The 12068-nt window shown below is 43.9% G+C and overlaps 1 non-coding gene across 1 annotated transcript; it reads right to left on the minus strand.

Annotated features, from left to right (window-relative positions):
• Window positions 1-11456: 11456 nt before the first annotated feature.
• On the minus strand, window positions 11457-11594 carry LOC114814877. Its single transcript, XR_003762673.1, has one exon. It is a non-coding gene; the product is annotated as a small nucleolar RNA SNORA7 (small nucleolar RNA).
• Between the last annotated feature and the right edge of the window lie 474 nt (window positions 11595-12068).

Raw genomic sequence — 12068 nt, forward strand, 5'->3', positions numbered from 1 at the left:
TACTTTTCATTCATTCATTCAATAATATTTATTGAGCGCTTACTATGTGCAGAGCACTGTACTAAGCACTTGGAATGTACAATTCGGCAACAGATAGAGACAATCCCTGCCCAGTGATGGGCTTACAGTCTAATCGGGGGAGACAGACAAAAACAAGACAACATAATCACGATAAATAGAATCAAGGGGATGTACACCTCATTAACAAAATAAATAGGTAATAAAAATATATACAAATGAGCACAGTGCTGAGTGGAGGGGAAGAGAGAAGGGCAGGAGCAGAGGGAAAGGGGGCTTAGCTGAGGGGAGGTGGAAAGGGGAAGGGGGAGGGAGCAGAGGGTGGAGGGGGAGCAGAGAGGGAGCAGAGGGAGCAGAGGGAAAAGGGAAAGCTCAGTCTGGAATCTCACTATGGAGCCTCCTGGTCAAACAGTGAATGAGCTTTCATTCATTTATCCTTTCAATCATATTTATTGAGCGCTTACTGTGTGCAAAGCACCATACTAAGCATTTGGGAGAGTACGATATAACAATAAATAGATGTATTCCCTGCTCACAGAAAGTCCTAACACATCTCCACCATAGTATTTCCAGGGGAAGGAAATTCGAATGAGCGAATGGCATTCCAGATCTTGTGGTGGTCTTGTGCTGCTGTTCTCTACTGGCTTAGTGTTGGTCTGTTTGGGGCCCCATCATCTACTGAGAAATGAAGCCGAAAACTGGTGATGAAAAAGTCCTTTTTCCAGGTTTTTGGGATTTCCCCAGCAGGCATACCCCTCGTAAAGACGGACTTGAAAGGGTGCCGTGAAATCAGAGGCACTGCCCGTGATCCACTTAAGCACTTAGCCTTGAGCAGTACTCAGGATGGCCTTCTCGGATTCCATAAACGGTAGCTATATGACTATTTTATTACTTGCCGCGATGCTCACAGTTGTAAGTGGTTACCCTGAACTTTAGCCCCTTTTAGTTTTTTAGAAGTCACGAGTCAATAAACCGTGAGTGATGTACATGGGGAGACCTCTGCTGTAACCTCTTCCCCCTACCATTATCTCTGCATAGTGTCCTGGGTGGGAGGAGGAGAACGAGGATAGGCCCCGGTGCAGCGGAGGAAAGTTTGGAATGGGTTTTCTCCCGTTCCGCTTGGGTCCAATCAATGACACCAATCCCGTTTCCCTGCCTCCCTGTTCCTTCCCAATCCCTGGAGCTACCACGGAAGCAGAATGGGTGAGCGGGTCTGGGGTCACCTATGGAATCCCCCAGGGGCCGCTGCAGCAGCAGTAAATGCAACAGTTGGGATGCACAGTGAGGGATACTGGCTTCCAGCTGTATCAACCTGGGAATCCACCACTGCGTCAGCCTGGGGATCCAACTCTGCTCAGCCTGGGGGTCCATCCCTGCATCAGCCTAGGGGACCACCATTACATCACCTTGGGTCTCCCTACCGCACCAACCTGGGAGCCCACCACTGAGAAGTTGTGGGTGAGCAGGGCAGGGTGAAACCAGGTGTTCGAATATTTCCTCCCTAACTTGGGGACAAAGGAACTTGGTGAGAATTTCATAGATCAATTGTATTTGTTGAGCACCTACGAAGTGCAGAGCACTGTATTAAGCGCTTGGATAGTACAATCCATTAGGATTAGTAAACATATTCCCTGCCCCTAAGGAACATAGTACGTGATCTTGGTAGTTATGGCCTCAGGTTTAGGGCTGGAGGAGAGTCTGAGAACAGATCATTATGCAACTTGAACTGCACAGTGTATTAAGTATCAAGTATCAAGAGCATTAGTATTTGGGCAATGCTCATCTCGATCAGTTAGGGATCAGGAAAACTCCCCTGCATTTTCTAGGTCACACTGGGCAAGTATGTAAGAGATTCTCTAGGCGGGGATAGAATCACCCTCAGTAGCTTCTTATACAAGAGGATAACTCCATTTTTGCCAAATTCCTAGCACAGTACTGTGAGCACAGTGTGGCCTAATGGAAAAAGTTCAGGCCAGAAAATTAGAGAACCTGGGTTCTAATCTTGGCTCTGACACTTTCCTGCTGTGTGACCTTGAGCGATTTCTCTTTGCCTCCATTTCCTCAACTGTAGAATGGGCATTCAATACCTGTTCTCCCTCTTCCTTAGACTGTGAGCCCCAAGCAGGACAGAAATGCTCTCTAACCTGATTAACTTATATCTATCCCAGCACTTAGAACAGTACTTGACACGTAGTGCTTACAAATTCCATAACTATTATTAAGTATTACTATCATAGGGGCTCAACAAATGCTGTTGCTGCTGAGTTGCTGCTGCTAGTGATGACATGCGTGAAATGTGGTAAGGAGAGTCTTACTGGTCTTATCAGACCCACTTTTACTTACCATTAAATACCGATATCTTCAAACCAAAAGGACAGTTTTATATATTCTATGAGACATTCAAAGTTGACATTCATTTACTAGCATTTCTTTAATTCAAATTTGAGGAGTTTCTATTAACCAAGTTGCTCAGAACTTTGTGCAAGTGTCCTCCTCTATCGACAAAGGACTATAAACAGCTGTTCTGTGAAAGCTGGAAGAGAGTAGGTTTCTAGAAACTGTACTTAGTACAGCTAGTTCTAGTAAAGGCACACACCTTTCAATTACACCAAATTTATGCTTACTGCCTGACGGGTCAAAATTTCAAGGCCGGATGTTTCCTTTAGTTCTAATCCTGACTCTTCCCTCTATCTGCTGGGTGTCCTTGGGCAAGACACAACTTCTCTGGGCCTCAGTTACCTCATCTGTAAGATAGGGATTAAGTCTACGAGCCCCACCCGCGACATGGACTGTATCCAACCTGATTTGCTTGTATTTACCCTAGAGCTTAGTCCGGTTGCCTGGCACTTTACAAATAACTTTTTTTATTTTAAAAAAACAGCAATGGAGAGTTGATAACAATAGTAATCATCCAAAATTGAGCTGTGTCACTGGAATAATCAATCGATCAAAGGTATTTATTTAGCGCGTACTGTGCCCAGTGCTAAGTCCTTGGGAGAGTACGCTATATATAGCGTTGGTAGACATGACCACTGCCCACAAAGAGCTTACAATCTAGGAGATGAGAGAGATATTAAAATAATAAAATAAGTAGAACTAGAGAAGCAGTGGGATTTAGTGCTTAACCACAGCCTTGGAACTCCCACCATCTTCAGGCTTAATTTTGTCTTTCTCACAGACTCACTTCTTCCTACTTTACCTTGCTGATTTCCTACTACAGCCCAGCTCATAAACTTTGCTCCTTTAATGCTAACTTACTCGCTCTACTTTGATCACTCTATTTCCCGTAGACCCCTTTCCCACATCCTTCCTTCGGTCTGGAAGTTCCTCTCCTTTCTTATATCCATTTATTCAATCATATTTATTGAAAGCTTACTGTGGGCAGAGCACTGTACTAAGCGTTTGGGAAGTACAATTCGGCAACAGATAGAGACGGTCCCTACCCAACAACGGGCTCACAGTCTAGATATCAGACTACTGTTCTCCCCACCTTCAAAGTCTTATTGAAATCACATCTCCTCCAATAGGCCTTCCCTGATTAAGCCCTCTTTTTCTCTACTCCTCCTCCTTTCTGCATCCCCTATACACTTAGATCTGTACCCTTGAAGCACTTGATATTCACACTACCCTTAGCCCCACAGCACTTATGTACCATACATAATTTATTTCTATGTTGTAATATCTGTCTCCCCCTAAAGACTTTAGAAGGGTAAGAAGAAAGACACATTAAAAATATTTCCTTTTGTATTTGATTTCTAAATGAATTGATTTACAGCCTAGAGGATACTCCCATTTGTATCTCGATCTCATCTATCTTGTCTCTGGCCACTCACCCACGCCCTGGCTCTGGCCTGGAATGCCCTCCCTCTTTATATCCAATACTGTCCCCACCTTCAAAACATTATGGAAGGCACATCTCCTCCAAGAGACCTTCTTTCCATTCAGTAGTATTTCTTGAGCGGTTAATATGTGCAGAGAACTGTACTAAGCGCTTGGAATGTACAATTCGGCAACAGATAGAGACAATCCCTGCCCAATGAGGAGTTTACAGTCTAATCCCTGACTAAGCCCTCATTTCATCTTCTCCCACTCCCTTCTGCATTGCCTTGATTTGCTTCCTTTATTCACCCCTCCTTCAACCACACAGCACTTAAATACTTAACCACAATTTATTTTTTTATTAATTTCCATCTCACTCTCTAGACTGTAAGCTTACTGTGGGAAGGGGATGTGTCTACTAACTCTCTCATATTGTTATACTCTCCCAAGTGCTTAGTAGAGTGCTCTGCATACAGTGAGAACTCAATAAATATGATCGATTGACTGATTGGAGGGGGATTTCACCAAAGACCTATTGAGAGTGATCGTCTCATTCAGGGTATTATGCCTATGCCCTCTCTGGGTCAACTCTGAAACACACATCGTTTCCCCGGCTCCTCTGAAAAGCTCTCTGGGCCTAGTTTACATGAGTCTTTATCTACCTGACAGAATAATTGTGAAGAGAGTCCTAAGAATGATTGCAAAGTGATCTATGAATATGTAATAGTCACCATTACCAGCTGATGCTCCCTGCTTTGAAAGAGATGATTTTATTCTTTGTGGGGACAATGAGGAGTAATTTGAAATAATCTGGGGCCATTGGTGGCTAATGCATCACCAATCAAATTAGCCCCACTCTGCCCTTTCTTGGCCGCTTTATAATGATGTAAAAATAAAATCTAATTTTTATTCTGGATCTCACATTTCCTTGCCTTCCTCCAGAAGGCTTGGCTTCCCTTTTTTCTCCAGTTTCAGGGCAAGGGATGGGTCTGTGGTAACATAGTGCCGTTGTGGCTATGTTTAATCCTCACGCTGCACCCAGTGAGCAAAAGCAGGAATGCTGAGGGGAGCCACGCATCAGCACAACACATTGTGTGGCACTGGAAACCCCACATTACCTCTTTCCTGTTGAGGTACACCAATCTATCCCCAGGCACACCTGGTCATGGATCCAGTCCCACTCTTCCCTCCCAACCACCAGCAGAGGAACCTGACAGAGTTGAAGCTGTTAGCAGACAAAATCAGCTAAGAGAATTCTAACTGAATAATGGGGAAGGAAAGGGGGGCTGAAAAGAAAAGTTGGGAAAAGAAAAGTTGGGGGCGTCCAGGGGATGGAGAAGCTGTGGAAACTGAGGGGGGTTGGCTGTTGGGGTAGGGTATGGAAGAGGAGGCATGGCTCCTCCCTGGGTGAAAAGCAACATAGCTTATTGCAAAGAGCAAAAACTGGGAGTCAAAAGGACCCGACTCTGCCACTTATCTGTTGTGTGACCTAAGGCAAGTCACTTCACTTAAAATGAGGATTAAGACTGCAAGCCCCATGTGGGTCATGGACTGCGTCCAATCTGATTATCTTGTATTTACCCCAGCGCTTAGAACAGTGCCTGGCACATAGTAAACGTTTAACACACTCCTTAAAAAAAAAAAAATCATCCGGTACCTATGTCTATCTGGGCAGAGAACATGTCTACCAACCCTGTTACATTGTACTCTCCCAAGTGCTTAGTAACAGTGCTCTGCACACAGTAAATGGTCAATAAATATGATTGATTGATTGACTGATTGATTGATGGCCCCACCCTTCAGACCACTCTCAGACATTAATAGCCTGTACTCACATCCTGACCTTCAACTTCATAGCTCCACAGCAGTGCTTCTAATAATAATAATCATGATGATGGTATTTGTTAAGTGCTTACTATGTGTCAAACACTGTTCCATTCCATAATGGCTTTCATTTCTCAGTACTCCACTCATGAGCTCCGCTCCAGCCAGCTCACCTGCTCACTCACGCTCAAGATTGATTCTTCTGCCTCTAGGCCATTCCCAGTGAAGTTCCCCAAATGACAAACCCATAACTTATTTATTTATATTAATGTCTGTCTCCCCCTAAAGACTGTAAAGCGTGTTGTAGGCAGGGAACATGTCTACCAGCTCTGTTATATTCTCTCAGTAATTTAGTACAGTCCTCTGCACACAATTAACACTTCATAAATATGTTTGAATGATTGATTGATTGATTGATTGATTCTCCCTATGAGACAGCGCTTAGAACAGTGGTCTGCACACAGTACAAGCTCAATAAATGCAATTGAATGAATGCATATCTTCTTTGCCAATAGCGCCCACCCTTATTCTTCCAGGGAGACTTCCCTGATTAATCCTACTTGACACAATCCCTCCAGTTATTTAGAACCCCTCAGACCTCAAGTAAGTACTAACCATCAAGTGAACCATCTCTAAAAATAGAGGACAGTGATATAAATATTTGTATAAATGCCATACAGTCTACAGGGGGAGACAGGCATTAATATAAATAAATAAATTATGGATATGTATACAAGTGCTATGGGGTTAAGGGAAGGGTGATTAAAGTGTGGAAACCCAAATGCAAGGGTGACGCAGAAGAGACTGGGAGATGAGGAAACGAGGGCTTAGTCAGGGAAGGCATCTTGGAGGGGATGGAATTTTAATAAGACTCTGAAGGTGGGGAGGGTGATTGTCGGGTATGAGGAGGGAGGGCATTCCAGGCCAGAGGCAGGATGTGGCTGAGAGGTAAGTGGAGAGGTAAGTGGAGTAAATAGAGGAGACTGAGGTACAGTGAGTAGGTTGACATTAGAGAAGCAAAGTGTGTGGGTTAGACTATAGTAAGAAATCAGAGAGAAAAAGCAGGAGGGAGCAAGGTTATTGAGAGTTTCAGTGTCAATGGTAAGGAGTTTCTGTTTGATGTGGAGGTGGATGGGCAACCACTGCAGTTCTTGAGGAATGGGCAACTATGGACTGAATGTTTTAGTAGAAAAATGATCCAGGCAGCAGAGTGAAATGGGAACCGGAGTAGGGAGAGACAGGAGGCAGGGAGGTCAGCGAGGAGACTGATGCAGGACTTGAGGTGGGATAGGATAAGTGCTTGGATTAATGTGGTAGCTGTCAGATGGAGAGAAAAGAGCAGATTTTAGCAATGCTGTGAAGTTGGAACTGACAGGATTTAGTGTTAGATTGAATATGTGGATTGAATGAGAGAGAGGAGTCAGGGCTAACACCAAGGTTAAGGGTTGGTGAGACAGGAAGGGTGGTGGTGCCATCTACAGTGATGGGAAAGTCAGAGGGATTTCAGGAAAGTCAGGAAAGTGGGAAGATAAAGAGTTCTGTTTTGGATGTGTTCAGTTTGAGGTGTGGGCCGGACATTCAAGTAGACGTGTCCTTAAAACAGGAGAAATGAGAGACTGCAGAGAGGGAGAGAGATCAGGGCTGGAGATGTAGATTTGGGAATCATCTGCATAGAGTTGGTATTTGAAGCCATGGGAGTGAATGAGTTCTCCAAGGCAGTGAGTGTCGGTGGACCATAAAAGGGGACCCGGAACTGAACCCTGAGGGACTCTCACAGTTAGGGGGTGGGAGGCAGAGGAGGAGTCCATGAAAGAGATTGAAAATGAGTGGCCAGAGAGATAGAAAGAGAACCAGGAGAGAAAAGTATCAATGAAGCCGAAGTTGGATAATGTTTCCAGGAAAAGGGGGTCGTGGACTGAGAGTTCAAGGAGGATTAGGGTGAAGTAGATGCCATTGGATTTGTCAAGAAGGAGATTATTGGTGACCTTTGAGAGGAAAGTTTCTGAGAAGTGAAGGGGACAGAAATCGGATTGGAGAGGATCAAGGAGAGAATTAGAGGAGAGGATGTGGAGACCGTGAGTGTAGACCACTCGCTGAAGGAGTGTGAAGAGGAACGACAGGAGGGGATTGGGACAATAGCTGGAGAAGCTACTAGGTCAGGGGAGGGTTTTTTTAAGATGGGGGAGAAATGAGTGTGTTTGAAAGTAATGGGGCAAGAGCCATTGAAGAGTGAGCAGTTGAAGATAGCAGGCAGGGAAAGAAGAAGGAAGGGGGCAAGCATTTTGATAAGCTGCAAAGGGATGGGGTCCGAGGTGCAGGTGGATTTTGAGAGGAAGCAGAAGATCTCATATTTATTGAGCACTTACTGTGTGCAGAGCCCTGTACTAGGCACTTGGAAAAACACAGTGCAAAAGTATCCATCTATTTTCTTTCTGTTATTACCCTGGGAAGATTAAAGCCCATGAACCAGATTTGAGTTTAGTGAGACACACAGTGTTTCTGGTCCTGTTTTGTTTTTTTTAGGTCTTTCCCCATTTGAGGTGAGCCGTGCTTTCCTAAATAGGGCTGCTTGGCCCACTGCTGACTAAGATGGATAGATTGATATATAGACACAGTATCATCAACAGGATCTTTTGAATGCCTAGTATTTGCAAAACACCATTTGAGTATCTCTTCATTCAATTGTGTGCAGAGCACTGTACTAACCTCTGCTGTTCAGAAGATTTTTTTATTTTTTTATGATATTTGTTAAGTGCTTACTATGTATCAAGCACTGTTCCAAGGGCTGATTATGCAAGATAACCAAGTGGGACACAGGTCCTGTCTCAGACGGGGCTCACAGGCTTAATCCTTATTTTACAGATGAGTTAATTGAGCCACAGAGAAGTTATATGGCTTGGCCAAGGTCACTGAGCAAAGTGGTGGAGCCGGCATTGGAACCCAGGCTCTTTCCATTAGGCTCCACTGCATCTTCTTTATTTCCTTTTGAAGGCCCTGGGTTGGTGGAGGAAGGTGGCTGATTTCAAGTTCTTTCTCCAGGGGAATTTTGTAAAATAAAGCTTGGGGTTACTGTTCTTCCCATATTATTATTGTATTATTTCTATAGCTAACAATTGCTGGGAGTTTTTCTGTTTAGTGCTCCTGAACTGAACAATTTTGATAATATTTAGGGGCAAAACAAGATATATTTGACACTGGAACACTGCATTATTATTTTCCTTGTAAGAGAAAATTAGGTGGATCATAAAGAAAATGCCTCTACAAAGAAATCTAACATCACCAACAACTGATATTTCTAATCTAAATCTGACCCATGATTTGTCCAGGAGTCAAGACTTAGCAACTATTTTGAATTTCTGAATAAGGAAGAAAAGGCCCTTATGCTCTCAGTTTTTGATTATTGCCAAGGAATGGTGTTTCCTTGTTTCTTTGAGTGTGGCCAAAAAGTGGAAATTTGTTTATAAATTGGGTATAAGCATTCTTCGCATACAATTCCTCAGGTGTTTACACAGAAGTCCTTAGGATTTGAGGAAAGGCTCAATCAATGAGAAATGATCAATCAATAAATCAATGACATTTACTGAGCACTTACTGTATGCAGAGCACTGTGTACTAAGTGCTTGGGAGAATACTCGTGAGCAGGGAACATGCTTACTGCTATACATTGTATTCTCCCAAGTTCTTACTTTAGTGCTCTGCAATCAGTAAGTGCTCAATAAATATGATTGATTGATTGATTGATACAATACACGATGAGCTTACAGTAGGAAAAGACAGACATTAACACAGGTAATAAATAATCTGCAGATATGTATATAAGTGCTGTGGGGTTAAGGGTGGGGTGAAATGATAATACAAAAAAGAAGCAGTGTGGCTCAGTGGAAAGAGCACGGGCTTTGGAGTCAGAGGTCATGGGTTCGAATCCCTGCTCGGCCACATGTCAGCTGTGTGACTTTGGGCAAGTCACTTAACTTCTCGGTGCCTCAGTTACCTCATCTGTAAAATGGGGATTAAGACTGTGAGCCCCACGTGGGACTAACCTGATTCCCCTGTGTCTACCCCAGCGCTTAGAACAGTGCTCGGCACATAGTAAGCACTTAACAAATACCAACATTATTAAAAGGAAGGATTCTGTTGTTTGTTTCTTCCTCCATGAGTAAAAGAACAGGCTGTGGTCCACCCATTTCTCTTAATACTGTCGGAATGCGTCATGTCAAATGAAAAGGCCCAGATTAGGTGTGTTATTAGCCACGTTGGAAAAATGAGCCAACCACATACGTAACTGGGTTTGATCCTTGATCGGCAGCAATTGCAATAAACCTGCTGAAACAATTTGGACGGGGAAGATTGATTTTATAGGAAAGCAGTTTCCATTGACAGATTATTATATATTGTAAAAGGAATAATTTGCTATTTATGCGGAGACGATTACTCATCACTCACTTAGACGACACTAAGCCAGCAGCCTCCCTTTGCCTCAGCAACAAATAAACAAAAACACATTGAGAGCAGGGATGGGCTTTGTTTTCCAGTTGCTTTAAGAGAGCTGGGCTTGCAGTTTTTCAATCAATCGATCAATGAATGGTATTTATGGAGCGCTTACTGGGCAGAGTGCACTGGGAGAGTTGGTAACACTACAGTGGAGTTGATAAACCTGATCCCCACCCTCGAGGACCTTAAAATCTAGTGGAAGAGGGAGAAGAGGGAAGGGAAAAGCACTGTGTTTTCATTCAGCATCTTAGCACCTGAAAGTATCCACAGTTGCCTTCACCTCCAATGGCTGTTTAGTGTAATAAGGCAGGCCCCTTGGGACATTTCTGGGGGTTCTCAACCCCAAATCCATCTGACTAGTCCCCAGAGGCCTGGACCCCTATTAGCCTTTGCTGCATCCAAAAGCACTCTACTCTGTGTAAACCACTCCTTTCTCCTAGAAATGCAATAAATATAATCTTGTTTCTCCTGATATGATTCTCTCCTGATTTTCTCTTATCTCTCTTATCTTCTCAGTCTTTCTCTGGCTCGTCCCCTACAGTCCATTCTATAACTGCAGGTGTCCCTCAACTTTCTTCTATGGGTCCCTCTTCTCAATTTACACTCACTCCCTTATAGAGCTCATCTGTTCCTATAGCTCTAACCAAATGACTCCCAAATCTACTTTGTTAACCTTGAGCTCTCTCCTCAGCAACCCAGTGGAAAGAGCAGGGGGCTGGGAGTCAGAGGACCTGGGATCTAATATCGCCGGCCACTTGCCCGCTGTGTGACCTTGGGGAAATCACTTCGCTTCTCTGTTTCTCAGTTACCCTATCTGTAAAATGGGGATTAAGATTGCGAGCCCCATGTGGGTCAAGAACTGTGTCCAACCTGATTATTCTGGGTCTACCCAGCACTTAGTGCCTGCCACATAGTGAGCCCTTAATAAATACAATTTAAAAAAATTATAAAAAAAATCACATCGCTTTCAGTCATCTGTATGTGGATGTCCCAGTGGCAACTCAAGCTCAGTATGTCCACTGTTGAACATTTCATCTTCCCTGGTGAATGCTCTCCTCTACCTCACTTTCCCATCACAGTTGACAACACCACCATACTTCCCTTCTCCCAAGGTCACAGTTCACAGAGGTGTGGACTAGGTGTCAGGATAGTACCTGGTAGAATATTCGTTGATGGAGATGAAGATGAAAAATATAGGAAAAAATACAGAAGCAGTTTACGATTGCCTCCTTCTGTGTAGTAAACTTGAGCCTCCGCCCTCAACTCTCTCCCATACCCCTTCTGCCCAGCACAGGTGAGTTTTGACTCATAGCAGATTGCCTTCCATTCACTAGCCATTGGCCAAACTAGGAATGGATTGAATGTGCCTCTGCTTGACTCTCCCTCTCGTAGTCGAGACCGATAGAGTACCGGAAACTCTCCAGCTGCGACCCTGAGAGGTGCTTCCAAGGTCACACGGTAGGTAAGAGGTGGAGCCAGGAATAGAACCCAGGTACTCTGACTCCCAGCACCATGTTCTTTCCACTAGGTCATGCTGCTTCTCAACAGCAATGAACAAAAATGAGCTCAGAGGACATAAGAATGAAAGATGGCATTGAAGGAACTAATTTGGTGAGTGGTAAAAGAGAGAGTAACTCTCTTCCCACCTAGGGAGATGGGTGGGTATTCACCTAAAAACAAGAGCCCTGCTGTGCTAGTGTTTGGCATTCTTGAGTGAACTGAGTGCTCAGAAAACTTGGAAGGCCAAAACGCCTGACTCTGTGGATTTGTCACGGAGAAAGATGAGTAAACCAGCAGCCTCCCTTGTGTCCATTGCCTTTTTATAACTTTATTGTTTTAGACTCTTCGGATACTATTTTACAGGGCAGAGGGCTAGAACCAAAGACCTTGAAGGTATCTCTTCTTGGCCAGATTCT

This window comes from Ornithorhynchus anatinus, chromosome 10 (genome assembly GCF_004115215.2).
Source record: "Ornithorhynchus anatinus isolate Pmale09 chromosome 10, mOrnAna1.pri.v4, whole genome shotgun sequence".
NCBI classification, from domain to species: Eukaryota; Metazoa; Chordata; class Mammalia; order Monotremata; family Ornithorhynchidae; genus Ornithorhynchus; species Ornithorhynchus anatinus.